Raw genomic sequence first — 14,986 nt, forward strand, 5'->3', positions numbered from 1 at the left:
CAGTTGGACCTGGGACAGCTTTGCACTCTCCTGGAGAGCTCCAGGACATACCTGATGAGTTAGCACAGGCCAGGGAACTGTCTGTCTACAGCCAATTTTAGAGGGTAAAATATTTCCACAGTACAGATGTGCTCACATTGCTCTTCTGACACTCCCCAATTGGCCTCCATCTTCATTAAACCACAGTGTCCAAAACTGGAGAAGATATTCCTGCTCAGTTTCTACTGATACATTGGGTGTTTTGCCAACTCCACGTGTGTTTATAGATCATGGTAGGTTGTTTGCCTTTTTCATAACAGTACAGCATTGTTGTGTTCTGCTCATGATCCTTCTCCAAAACAGCAACCTGGCTACTTGTTAAAAGCACTGTGCCCAAGCAGCTGGGTGCTCATCCCTTGGAGCATTCCCTTGCAGTTGTCCTTGGTTTTCATGCCCTTTCTCTATACTGCCAAGGAACTTTGAACCTCCAACTTGTGTTCCAACCCAACTTTGTGTCATCTGTAAGTGTGTGATTTGGATCAGCAGTGCAAGCACTGGGCAGAATTGGAACAGAAAGACCCCTGGAAGAGCCCTTGTTGACACTTTACATTTTGCCATTGAAGTAATTCTTGGTGTAGATACAGAACATGTTTTGGATTCACCATCTAGTGATTTAATCCATGCTGTATTTCTTTTGCTGGCATATAAGAATGTCATGTGAGATCAAATCAAAAGAGTTCCCAAAGTAAAGTTTTATAGATTAGTTCTAGATCTGCTTTTCTACTGCAGAGGAAAATTAGATTTTTAGTAACACAATTTGTTCCTTACCAATCGCCACTGCCTCCTTAACTTTCTTTATCTTTCAGGTACTTTCTGAATAGTTCATCATTTGATTAAAATAATTTTTCAAGCACACTGACATGTAATTCTCCACATCCTCTTTTTTCATGATTATTAGGAGAGTCACTATCATTGATCTGAGAGAGGTCCTTCAGAAGAGCAGGGAAGCAAAATGATTGCTATTGTATTCATATCCTTGACCAGCTGATCAGGTCTAGTGTAAAAATGAGAATGCTCACCATTCCTAGAGGCTTCCATAATGTGACAATTCTGAAACACATCCTCAGGAAAGGTATAGAGTAGCAATGTCTTTTTATACTCTGCATTTTAGGCAAACTGCTCCCAAGTCTGATCTGTTGTGGGAGGTGGACTCAGTATAGCAGTGGTGGAAGTCAGTTGTGTGGATAGGCCTGCTGAGATCATCACAGGAGCTGGATGCAGTGGGCAAGAGGGAAGATGAGAAAGAAGGAGGGTGCAGAAGAGCAACTGTGCAAGAGCCGACAGAAGTTATTCCCACTTTTTCTGCAGAAACGTGCCCACAGACTTGACTAGACAGGGTTAAGCTGTAATGAGACACAGCTCTGTTGTACACAGTCAGCATGCTTTTCTGCTTCTTTCACACGTCACTGCCCGTGGAAGGAGAGAAAGCATTGAGTGAGGGAGGAACAAGGCACATGGTGATCAGGGCACATCAATATCTCAGCAGCAAAGTATTTCACAAAGAATAAAACACTACCTTATTCTTGTATCATGTTGTGTGCTTGTGCCTTCAGCACATCTACACGGTTTTTACACACTGTGGTGGCCCATTGACTGCCATTGGTTAGGAGGAAATAAAGCAAAATTAGCTGTGACATAAGCTGAAATGTCAGGCTCTGACTTGCTGACAGCCCTTATCAGCTTCTAAGATGAGAAATGACTAAGACCACCTGCCAGCCTCCAGGGCCAGCATGCCAGGTCCCAGCCAGGGTCCTGGGACAGAGATGGGGAACAGGACCCACACTGCCCCATCTGAATCTGTCTGTGGGAATCTGCAACTGTGGGACTGAGGTCAGCTCTGACTACGGTCACAGCTGTCAGCCAGTGGAGAATGCCTCGTGGGCTTCCCCCAGATGGTGACATCACCTCAGGGCTAATGCAGCATTCCAAGGCTGGCCCAGAGGACCTGGTGCCCAATACCCTCCTGATGCAGTTGATATTCCAGTGGGGTCAGTCACCTGGACTCTCAAGATGCCTGGGATCTGGTCAAGCCAGATCCTCAGGGACTGAGCCTCAAAGGGGAGCCTCTAGCAACAAGCCCCATTACTGACCAGGGATCTTCTGGTAGATTTGGTGCAGTGGAAAGTCATATTTCTCAACAGGACATGTGAAAAAATTCAATTGAATGCTTAAATTCTTGGCTTATCAAAGACACATTTTACTTAAAATTGAGAAGAGCCAAGAGGTCCAGAAATGTACAGAGTTCTTGCTTTGAAAAAAAAAGCAGGTAGGCAGAGTTATTGAAAGTGTTTGAGCCCTGAAAAATAAATATTTGAGTGAAAGCAGGGTTCCTTCCAATAAACTGTTCTACAGTAATACATCTAAATAAACAAATAGAAATCAATATTATTCATTAATAATTCAATTTGGGGATTTTCTCGGCAAATTTCAAATAGAATGTATTTTATCAGTTCAGTGCTCTGGATTTCATCTCAAGAAAGGAGAAAAAGTTATTCTTTCATCTATCATTGTCTACTTTGGGGGAAATAATTTCTGTATTATTACTGGGCCATTTTTCAAAATTTCCTCCATTATTATAAATGGATCAGGATCACCTTGGGCAGTGCTGTACAGAACAAAGTTCCTAAAAGTGGATGGGAGAGGACAACTTCCAGTTTTTTACATCCATTTTTTCACATTCCAGCCTGACATAAATTGTAGTTAAAATACCAGAAAAAGCTAATGTAAGGATTTGATTTTTAAAAACCCTAAATTATAGGAATATAGTTAATGTTGCTTAGCACAATGTCCCAGATAAAAAAAAAAAATCTCATCAAATAAATAATGATTTCATTCTTCATTAAGATGACATATTTAATGATTAAAGATAACTTATCTGATATAATAGTCATACACTTTAGGCTTCAGGAGATGTCAATCTTTTGCTTAAAAATGTAAAATATAGCACAGACTGGAAAGAAAAATAACTGGCTTGTTGACAGACTTCAACTTTCAGTCAGCATGGAGGTCAGTGAATGGGGACAAATATCTTCCTCATGGGCTGGCCCAGGTACTCAGCATCCTCATCAGTACCTGCAAGCAGATACACACTCACTTCTGGTAAACCACAGGCATGACAGAGGTTAGCAGGGAGGTCAACAAACACTAGAGACTGGGGCAAGAGAGCACTAGAGACTGGGGCAAGTGCATGAGTGCAGCTAAATGCCAGTTATACATCAAGGCGAGAGAGAGAAGAGGCATTCCTGCCTAGAAAACCAGGGTGTCTGAAAGGCGTGATGGTCTTTGAGAGGAGAAGCAATCTCTGTGGAAAATGCTTTGGCAAAAAGGGTAAACAAAAAGATTATCCCGGAGAATTAACTGGGAGAGATCAATATTCAGTTGTTTCTTAGTACCACAGCTCTAGGGAGCAAAGTCCAGCAAGAGCAAACAGCTGGAGAAAAGAGAATTAGACCCAGACGTTTCAACTGGGAAATCAAAGAAGGACACCACTGGAGAATGACTACTGAAGTACCTGGAAGAGCTTGTCTTGGCATCAGGGTGACACTGACATGAGAAGAATGCACTTGAGCTGTTTCTGAGGCTGAGAACAGGTGTGCAGGTGTACGAGTACCAAACTTCCTATACAGCCTGTAAACCAGTCAAAGTACTCAGGCTGAGATCTCTTACACCGGGACTTTGTATTATCTATTGGTCCTGCAGAGGTAATGGGTTTCTGCTATATGGAGGGAATGCAAGGCTCTAAAGAGGAGCAATTACAATTTATGCAATTGCCTGTGTTTCAAGTGTAATACAGATTTATTATTTTATCACTGAAAATTATATTGAGCTTTTAAAATATGTGTCTGACTCTTAATTAACTCAATGTGCTCATCTTCCTAACAGTTATCACAAAGAATTTGTGAAGGTAGATGGCAGAGGAAGTGCTTTAGGGAATGACAGAAGGTGTTTGGAAGCCAGGCAGAATTAACTGTTGAACTCTGCAAGTAGTGAAGCATACTGCAGTGCTTGCTGACTTCCACATGTGGTTTGGGCTTCCTAAAATTCAGGTTATAAGTTAATCTGCAATGAACTAAACCTTCCAAGACAAACAGTTGTGTGCATATGTCTGAATTAATCACAGGGATACAGGGTAATGTTAGCTGTGATTGATATAAGGTGACATTTATTGGAAATACAGCTTTAATTTTTTGTGTTAGTGAGAAATGTGGACACAGAGTACAGAAAGAAACAGACAAAGCATTACCTCTTTCATCTAAGCAGCCAGACCACCAAGTAAAGCAGCCTGCCTGGTATCTTTGAAGTTAATGGAATTAATTATGCTGACTGCAGATGTGCCATTACAGAGGCATCTTCTGAAAATGTGGCTGCTGTCATCCTAAATCCCCACCCCATACACCTGTGAAGTCCCATAAGGGTGGGATGTGTCTCTGAGACCCTGCACCCTCCCAGAGCTGTCATCCTCCCAGGTTGCCCCCAAAAGCTGTTCCCACAACCTCATTTTGAACAACATCTCTGACAAGAGAGCCAAACACAGAATGGCCACATTGACAAGTGACACCATGTCCAAAGTGTCCTTTTATAAGGACACAGAGAAACCCACATAGGGACATGACAGCCAGGCTGGATAGGAGGCAGCAGCTAAGTGCAATAATTCACTGGAAGATATATGAGGCTGTGTTTCATATGAAAAGATCTGCTATATGCTTTGATTCCTTTTTCATCTGACACTCTTGGCTGCAAATCACAACTATTCCACGTTACAAATAACACATGCCATGGATTTGATTTTCTGATTCTGATCTAAGGTATTTTTGATTTCACCAGAGTCTTCTCTTTTTGATAAGTAACATTCCCTAGACAAAGAAAGATTTTTTTCACTTCATCTTTTAAACTCTGGGATGTTTTTTTATCATGCCTTGCTTTTGTGTAAGATCCTTCTTCCTGTTTAAATTCTATACCATACAACATTCTAAAGTTGAAGGTACTAAACTCCACACTGCAATCTCATACATTATTTCCTTGGAGTGGGAAGAAAGGTTTTGGGGAGTTAATACATTTGAGTTAACCAGCCCAGCAAAGGCAAGATGTGGGCTGGCTTTTTGGTTGGTATCAGCTGCCCAGTTTGTATTTGCTGATTGCATTAGAAATCAGCAACTGCTTTTAGTTTGACAGAGCTTTCTTTCCTTGCTTAAAAAGTTATAAACAGAAGCTGTAAGAAGCACCTTGTGTTCTACTAGTTTTGAATCCCGACAAAAATGTGGAAATAGAGATGCTTTGGTTTGTTGATTTTATTTCTGATGATTCTACAGTAAAATACTGAGAAAAGAATTTTTATTACATGTGTGAAATTCAGCTGAGATATTACAAAATCAGGAAAATGCTTTGGAGAAATTCTAAATATTCAGTGTTTAGTCTTATTGTTTCTAGGAATCACATTTTAACTATCCATGTTTTTTAAAAATATTACTTTGAGTAATACCATCATTTATGCTGCCTTTAATTCAAACTAAATTGAGTAATTTTTCATAGAATCATAAAATCCTTTAGGTTGCAAAAGACTTGCAAGATAATAAATTCCAACTGTCAACCCAACACTGCCAAGTCTACCACTAAGCCATGTACTGAAGTGCCACATCCGTGTGTTTTTTAATATTTTCAGGAATAGTAATTCCACCTCTTTCCTGGGCATCTTGGAATGGTTCCAATGCCTGATCACCCTTCCAGTGAAGAACTTTTTCCTAATATCCAACCTGAACCCTTCCTGGTGCGACTCAAAGATGTTTTCTCTTGTCCTGCACTTGTCACCTGCGAGAAGAGACTGACTCCCACTTGGCTACAACCTCCTTTCTGGAAGATTCGGGAAGTGAAAAGTTCTCCCCTGAGCCTCCTTTCCTCTAGGATAAAAAGCCCAAGCTCCTTTAGCCATTCCCCACTAGACTTACACCTTCTATTTCTAATATTTCTTTGCTTAGTCTTCGTGTTTAAGATATTTTCAGGAAGGAGAAGTCTCTTTGCATGTAAATACAGAGTTTGGGAGGAAAGGTGTATGGCAAAAAGCTTCTTCTTTAGCCTATCTAACAGACAAAATTCTGATCAGCTAGTGTGTCCATCAATTTTCCAAAGAGCATCAATAAACAAAATTTTCTGAAAAATCACTCCTGAAAAATTGAGTGAATTTTTTATGGTATTTGAATAGCAAAAGACTTCTAATCACATGAATACACATGCAAATGTGATCTGTGAGAGCAGTCTCAATGTAAACAACATGGATGTCTGAATTTCCTGTGCAAATTAATTTGAAGGAAGTGACGGCAACTATGGAGTCTGGGAGAACCCATTCCAAAGTTACAGTGACCATGACAGACAGGTGCCATAAATGATGTGCAGGAGAAACAAAATTCTGTTGACAAAAAAGCAACTGGGGAGAAGGAGGCGGAGGAGCTGCTCCAGGCACCTGAGCCGAGATTCCTCTGCAGGCCGTGGTGAGCCCATGGTGGAACACCTGTGCCCCTGCAGCTGTGGGGATCCATGGGGAATGCAGAGATCCACTGACAGCCCACGGGGATCCATGGGGGATGCAGAGATCCACCCACAGCCTGTGGGGATCCATGGGGGATGCAGAGATCCACCCACAGCCCCTGGGGATCCACAGGGAATGCAGAGATCCACCCACAGCCCCTGGGGATCCACGGAGAATGCAGAGATCCACCCACAGCCCATGGGGATCCATTGGGAATGCAGAGATCCACCCATAGCACCTGGGGATCCATGGAGGATGCAGAGATCCACCCACAGCCTGTGCGTATCCATGGGGATGCAGAGATCCACCCACAGCCCATGGGGATCTATGGGGATAGCAGAGATCCACCCACAGCCCATGGGGATCAATGGGGATGCAGAGATCCGCCCACAGCCCATGGGGATCAATGGGGATGCAGAGATCCGCCCACAGCCCATGGGGATATGCCCAGGCCGGAGCGGGTGGGTTCCTGGAAGAGGCTGTGCTTCAGTGGGAGATCCAGGGGAGAGGGGCCCTGCTCCCCGGGCTGGAGCAGCCCGGCCTCGGGCCCCGCTCCCCGGGCTGGAGCAGCCCGGCCTCGGGCCCCGCTCCCCTGTCCTTGGAGGGCAGCACTCGAGGGCAGAGCCCCAGGTCAGAGCAGTCCAGGGAGCGCTGCCGGCCCCGGGGGAGCTCACGCTGCAGCAGGGGCGGCTCGGCCGCTGCTCCTGAGGGCGGACCCAGGCCGGGGCAGGCCATGGAGAGCTGCCTGCTGTGGGAGGGACCCACGGCCTCACAGGGGATGGGCTCCTCTCCCGGGGCAGCTGGAGAAAATCTCTCTGACCAAACCCCCATGCCCTGTATCCCTGCCCTGTCGGTGGGAAGGAGGGAAGGGGCTGGAGGGGAGAAGGTGTTTTAAGGGCTTATTTTACTTCTCATTATCCTCCTCTGATTCTGTTAGTAATAAATTCAGTTTTTACTTCTAAGTTGAGCCTGTTTTGCTCTTGGAGTGTTTTCACCTAGTCCTTATCTCACTCAGGAACCCTTCATTAATTTTTTTCCCTCTAGTCTCCCCACCTGGGACGGAGTGGCAGGGGAGGGGGGAAGTGAATGACTTTTGTGGGTGCTTGGTGTTTCACTGGTTTCAAACCACAACAGAAAGAAAGAAAAAGAAAGGAAAAGAGCACAAAAAGGTATATGTACAACACATGAGACTGCTTCAGAAAGATTGACAGAATGTATTTGTGAAATGACCTTCCCTGAGGTTTGCATCCTGTGTCCAGCAAAAATGCAGCTTTGAATCCAAACGCACTGAGTCCCAAGGAACACAGCTGGTCATCCAGCTCTAGGTACACTGTATTCTAGAAATGCAGGAACAGGCCATTAAGAATAATGATGATACAAGATGGGCAGAGTATGAGAATATTATTCCTCTCCACTGGTCCTGCAAATTTGTTCTGTGGGGGTTTTTTCTTTGAATTGGTTCCCTCAAAGTCCCAGTGGAACCCTCATAACAAAATAACCGTAATCCATTTTTTTTTTCTGGTGTCATCCTCATGCAGTTATTTAACTTCTTTGAGAGGAAAAAGGAGATTGAAAATATCAGTAAGCGCTTGGAAGTGGCTCGAGAATATGGCATAAAATTTCACAACAACTTGTTGGACTTTTAATTGAAAATTATTACCTTTCCATTTCTTTCCAAGGACAGTAAAAACAGATGAGCAGCTTAGAGTCCCAAAGAAAATTGTGCTCAGCTAGATTCACTACAACAGTTCAAACTTCCTCTAGGGGTGACTAAATGGGCAAATGGGAAAGTAAGTTTTATATTTGTTCCCCACTGAGTTACTCCAAATCTTACTGCTTGCTATTATGGTATATAACATACTGCCATTAGAGTCCCTGAGTCACAGATGCTCAATAAATATTTTTCAGTCTTCATCTCAAGATTGTAGTCTTCAAAGAATACAGTTCTGAGCAAAGAACCATAGAAACAGAGTTCCTCTTCTTCATGATAAATCCTGATCTAACAAAATGCTCTGGTAAATAAGATATACTGGCAAGATTTAATCAATTTCTGTACGTGTCTCCGTCCTCCCTTTTGAAGCATGTATTAACAGGCTAAATGAGTTTCTAGACTTCAATCTTTCCAAAAAGATGCATGGAAAACAAGGCTCACCATAGGACTGGATAACACAGGACTGTAAAAATTGCACCTGTCTTCTGAAAACCTGCAGGACACTGAGTGCTCATCTATTCCCAGTGCGTATGCACTCTCTAAGCTGCACTTCACCTGGACCTGGAAAGTATCAAGTCTTACCAAAGTCCTGAATCTTATGTGATTTTACTTATCCTGGTCTTGTACTTCAGCTGTTTTGAATAAACATAAACTCTCTGGATTTCCAGGGAATGGCCACCCTTTTTCTGTACTTAAGATCTACCAGAAATGCCAGCCAGTTCTTTACCATGGCTATACACACAGAATGGCAATTGTAACCTGTTAAACAAGTTAAACAAATTTTGGGAAAAAACCATGCCCTCCTTAAAACCTGTTTGTGGGCTTAATCATGCTGGAAGTACCTAGAGGGCTGAATATCCAGTTGGGCTGGAACAAAGAAGGAAGCAATAACAGAGGGTTGACCAAAACCTGCATTTTACTACACCACCAATGCCAACACAGCATGAGATCTTCAGCTCTGTCTTCCAGAAAGGAACAATAGCTACAGAACAGGTAGCTTTGATGAACCCAGTATCCAGGAGAGGAATACAGGTAGGCAGAGATAATGCAGCAATTTCTTGAAGCTGGCAACAGCTTTTTACAGCTTTTGTGTACAGAGAGCCAAGAAAACAACTGAAAAGGAGACACTGCAAGAGCCATGAGCATTAGAAAGCAATTGGAATCAGAATGAAGGGTGACTGCATTCCTTAAGATGGAAAAAAATATCATCTGGCTTCAGAAAGTCAGCCTTTCAGAAAATTACCTGGTTCAAATCTGGAAGGAAGAAGGGAGTTTCAGGAAGCTAAAATGTCCTCAAAGAAATAGATCTCACATATGTGTTTTGTGGCTAACCAGATACTAGGCAGAGTGAATAAGGAAATGAAAAGATTAGATAATAATTTCTTGGGGAAGGCAGCAGCAGATATACCAGATCTCTCTGTAGTGAGGAGTTGGGTCCATAAATTAAGGCATAGATAGATAGATAGATAGATAGATAGATAGATAGATAGATAGATAGATAGATAGATAGATATAATGCTAAATTAGCATAACTCAAAAGGAAAACCCACCTTCCAAACAAGGCAGAAGTTGTGAGCAATTTACATTGAGCAGTTTAATTGTCTCTAATCCTCCATATTTTCCATCTAAGTACTTTCTTTTATAGTGTTCTTGTAGTAAATTTCAAGCTAAAAGCATTGCTGTTTTCCAAACTGCAGAGAATAAGCCACAGAGCCTGGAATAAAGGAGCTGCAGTTCAAGCATAAAAGTTACTCGCCACTGAAATATGTATCACAGACCTGTGAAAACAGATAATTGAAAATATGGGTCATGAGGAGAAACAGGTGATGGGGAAGGGTATTTATTAAGTGGAATCAACCAGAAGGAAAGATACTTGTGCCAGGGATGGGTAATGGTGTGGATTAGAGTCACCCTCAAAGATCTAAGATATCTAAAGAAATAAGTGTATGTCATCGTGATACATGATTTATCATATCATATATGATGCCATAACGAATTTCAAAGATGCAGTTGTCAGAAAGTGAGGAGGAGTTCCCAAAACCATGGGGCTTAGGATCCCAGGGAAGTGGGAGTGGGACTGTTTGAATGAGGCCACTCAGACTTGTTAAAAAAATTGAAATTCCCACAGCTTAGATGGTTAATGGAGAAAACAGAGACGAGAAAACCCACTAAAAGGAAAGACTGAAAGAATTGGGCTTTTAGGGAAAAACAGTAACAAGAACAGCAGGCATGTGGGCTGGAATGAACAAGTAGTTAATTACACTAGCAAAGGGGAGGAAAAGACAAATCCTTAAATATATTGCTTTTTCTGTCTGGTTTCTTCAGACATTGCTTGTTTCTTAAGGAAAGACCTTCCAGCACCTGTTCTGATTAAAGGGTATGGACTTCTTGTAACAAGAAAAAGTCTATTAATATAAATCACTACTTCTCCACACAGGCAAATAATACTTTGTAAATGCCAAACACTGTATTAAATAGCTATGTTAAAAACTCTAGGCAAAGAAATATTCACACAGGAGAGATTGTGCAGATGCAGATTGAAACATGTATAAACTTCACAACAACCTACACGAGCCCAAAAGCATTTCTGCCAATTATTGGAGTAATAATTTCCAAGGATATTGACCGATATCCTTCCTTCATTGTTTTTTGGGGATATTTGATAAAACTCTGTGGCTTTGGAATGTGTCACAAACTGAGGTTTTTCCTTTTCATTGTTTCCAGTAATTTCCCCTTTCTCCAATCTTCTGTCATTCCTGTGAAGGCCATGATGACAATTCTATTTTTTCTCGTCAGAAGACAAGTCTGCCACATCATGGCACAGTGAGGATTTGTCTTCAAAAAGTCCATATGCCCTCTTCTGAAAACTACTGAAGCCCAAAGATATGATCTTAATGAACATTAGGCTCTTGTTGCATGACCCCACATGCAATGGGCTGCCACACCCTTGACAATGGTCTCTGTGTTTGTCTCTGACAATGCTGGTCCCAGCACCCTGGAGTCAGCACTCGGGAGTGTCTCACCCAGGTGCCTGGCCAGGACACAGAGCTGTGACATTCCTCTCCTGAAAGCCTTCCCTGGGTAGCTAAGACTCATCAGCATGAGTCTTTCCACAGAAAAGGACAGTGTAATTGCCATTTGCATTTTTCTGGTTGCAGATGAAGTGCATGGGTAACCTCCATTTTATTCACAGGTTTTTCACTCACTCAGGTAATACTACAGAAATAGCACCAGTACCCAGAAAATGGGAGATCAATGCATCTTCTCCTAATGCTGTATGTCTTGTGAAAACCTTTTAGATAGCAATTGAAGTGGGTTTAGATGGGGCACAATACAGCTTTTTTGCAATGTGTGTGTGGCATACTTGGCACACACAAGTGTGTGTGGCAAAGGATCAGGTGACATTTTATTAAAAATTCCATTAGGGATGGGTATACTTAGATTGCACAAAACAAAGCGCCAACAAAAAAAAAAAAAAAAAAGCAGAGCTGCTAAAGGCTTCCTTTAAGGATTGGACTTAGAATGGTAACACTTTTCTTTTGTATTTTAGGCAGCACAAATTGTAATGCAGGTGCAAATAACAGTCTAATCCTTGCTCAAGTGGAGAGTAAGCATAGTTAAGCAGCAGCTGCCCATTAATCTTTGAAAAGATACCTCTCAGCCAACTGAACAGTAACAGTGCTGAAGGATTTTTTCACTTTGCATGATGAGACCATGAATTGTGCTCAATATCAACTGAGTGAAAATGATTGCCTGACTCCTGGCTTTAGAGAATGATTCAGCTCTAAATGGCAGACTCCTGATGGGTCTCTGCAGAAATCAAAGCTACCCAATTCATGATTACTCACAAGTCTTTTATTTCTTATTTTCCACTCCTTGGTTTGGTTTGGTTTGTGGTTTGGTTTTAAATAATGAAAATGTCAGTAGATTTCTGTTTCTTGTCTTTCCCTACTCTGCCCTCATCAAGTATGACCCGAGGTTATCTCTTTTTGGTTTCATCTGCTTCTTCATCTCACCAAATGTAACTTAGCAAGATTATTGTGGATATGCAAAGAGGTAAACTCATCTCAGAAATCACAGGGCACATTTGTCTTTTAAGTTAGTTTCTCTTTTTAAAGTTCTGGGAACTGACACTAGTTGAGAGTCTCATCTTACACAAGGAAGGCTTTTACATTGTAGATATGTGCATTGAAGTTGTCACCCTGGCCTCCCTCCATGGTCAATGAAGAGAAAGAGGTATCTCTGTAGCATGATTCATCTCTGTCCAAAGAAGAATCAATCCAGTCTGGAAGTGCGTGTTCCTTCCCACTAACCAGTAAGGGACCCTGGGATTACTCATGCCTATGTCATTCTGGTTTTGTCTGTCTCCAGCAGCAAGATGACTCTAAGCCCAAATATTAATTCAAATTGTTCAGATAGACAGAATACTCCAGACACATGGACAAATGATCCCACTCCTTTCTCCACACCAGTCTTCTCTACTATCTGCACTATGCACAAGATGTGCTCTGCACCCTGGCCTTTTTCCAAGGCAAGGAGTGGAAGTGCCTGGACCCATCCACTGATATTATCTGGGTCCAGGCTTTTCACCTTTGCTGACCAAATGGGCCAGTACTGGCAGGACTGAGCATGCCACAGCCCAGTCCCACAGAATATAAACAGAAATAATTTCCTGAGCTCCTTCTATAGTGTGTCATTTTAAAGCCTGTGCAATTATATTGCCCATAGCACTTTACCAAGCTGTGTCCTTTGAAACAGCTAAATTATTTAGCATGCCCCATATTAACCTGTGGAGAACAGCACTTGAAACAAAGTCCTGTGTCTCCAACCAAAAAAGAGAGTATTTATTAATTTTGCCCTCATGCTGCTTTAATTCTTCAACAGATAGATTAAATTAAATTGGAAAAATACATAGGGGAATTGAGACAAAAAAAGGAAGGATTGTTACACATGTGGTGTTGTCTTTTGAAGTACTTGAGGCCTGATTATCTGAGAGCTCTTCTAAACAACAGCCTGAATTAGCAGCTGAATTACTTCAGGAAGCTCTGACTCAGGTTGTAAGTGGTGCACACATGAGAAAACTCACCCTATGTGACATTGAAGGCTGCAGCTTGGAGCATCTGTCATTTTCTTTTCCTTCCCCCATAAAAATCCGTCAGGCAGTTTCCTCTGCAGTGCAAAGGGCACGTAGATCAGCACACTGAGCTGGTGCTGACTGGGAGAGAAGGTGCCCATCATTATGATAGGAAGTTATGCCAACTGGCACTCATCCATCATGCTAACATCTCACACATAAGGAGAGACTGTTTATCAGCAGGAAGGAATGTAACAAAGGACAGTCATTTTGTGATTGAAGGAGTGCCAGAAAATAAATTTTTTAAAAGGGAGCCCTATTATATTTATATTTTTATCATCTAAGTGCAGAACTGAGAGATCAGTTGACATGCCAGACATGAACTTGTAGCAAACACAGGAGGGGCTCTTTGCATCTGTACATATTTTGTGTAGATGGTAAAAAAAATGGTCATCATTGATAATGTGTATTTTTCTATCAAAGTAATTTTGCACATGTGCCAAAGACTCCTCAGTAAGTCAGTTAGTTCAGAAAATTCTTCCTGAGCACAACTGGTTCCTCTTCTGAAGTATGGCCTTCATACTCCTATAATGGACTGAATGACCATGAGAACTGCTAAATGCTTGTAGAGAGAGAGACTGAAGAATGAAATAACATTTGCAAGGTTGCACTGTATTAGAAGAGCTGAGGGGTGAGATTTCCTGATTATCTTCCCCCAGACAGATCCATTAATCCTTGACTTCAATAACTATTGAGCCCACTCTAAATTTACAGTAGAACAATTACTTTTGGGAGGAATATTGGCTTCAAGGGAGAGAGAAGTAGAGTGAAAGAAAAGGAAATAAGTTTTGTGCAATACTATGGGGCTGGTATTCTGCAAGCATTAATAAGTAAACAGAAACTCTGGGTTTTTTTAAAGAAACTGTTGGGATGAGTTTTAGGAAAAATAACTTTTCTGCGAAGAGAAGTTCCTCCATTATACATGACAATCAAAAGTTATCAACGCAGTGCCTGTCAAATAAAAATTGTATTTCACATGTAGAATAGCAGGGCACTCTAATACTTGCAGAAGCTGTAGATTTTCCACCCATAACTCCTAATAATTTTCTTCTCAGCAATTTCAATCTGTGTAAACTGCATTTCTTTCCCTGCATCTAGGTACTCACTAGTGTGTTTGCCTGCCTGCTAGCTCCTTATGACTGAAGCCAGGCTGCAAGATTTGAAATACAGTAGGGTTCTCTTTCATGCCTGTTGTAAACACTGAGTCTGTTCCTCTTTTTCCTTCCTCAGCTCATCGTTTATCTTTGTTTCTCTTCCTTTAGTGACAAACTGCAGGAGTTGTGCCCCTTGTTAGGGAGCAGGAGGGCTTCCAGGGGGATTTTCAGGATAGCTGTGCTCCCCAGACAGGGGATGTAGCATGGAGTGCTGCCCTCCCCCAGTGCCTCACACCCTCACTCATGGGTTTGTTCTTATCAACAGGTAGGAAAGCTGCCCTGTGGCAGATGCCATGCACAGCCTGGATAAAGGGTTTCAAGGTTGGTGTGTTTTTCTTTTAATACACCGAGAAGGGAGGGGAAAACCCTCCCCAGACACTGCAAATGCCCAGCATTGCTCACTGCCAGCACACAAATGAGAATCATAG

The sequence above is a fragment of the Molothrus aeneus genome, chromosome 2 (genome assembly GCF_037042795.1).
Source record: "Molothrus aeneus isolate 106 chromosome 2, BPBGC_Maene_1.0, whole genome shotgun sequence".
NCBI lineage: Eukaryota > Metazoa > Chordata > Aves > Passeriformes > Icteridae > Molothrus > Molothrus aeneus.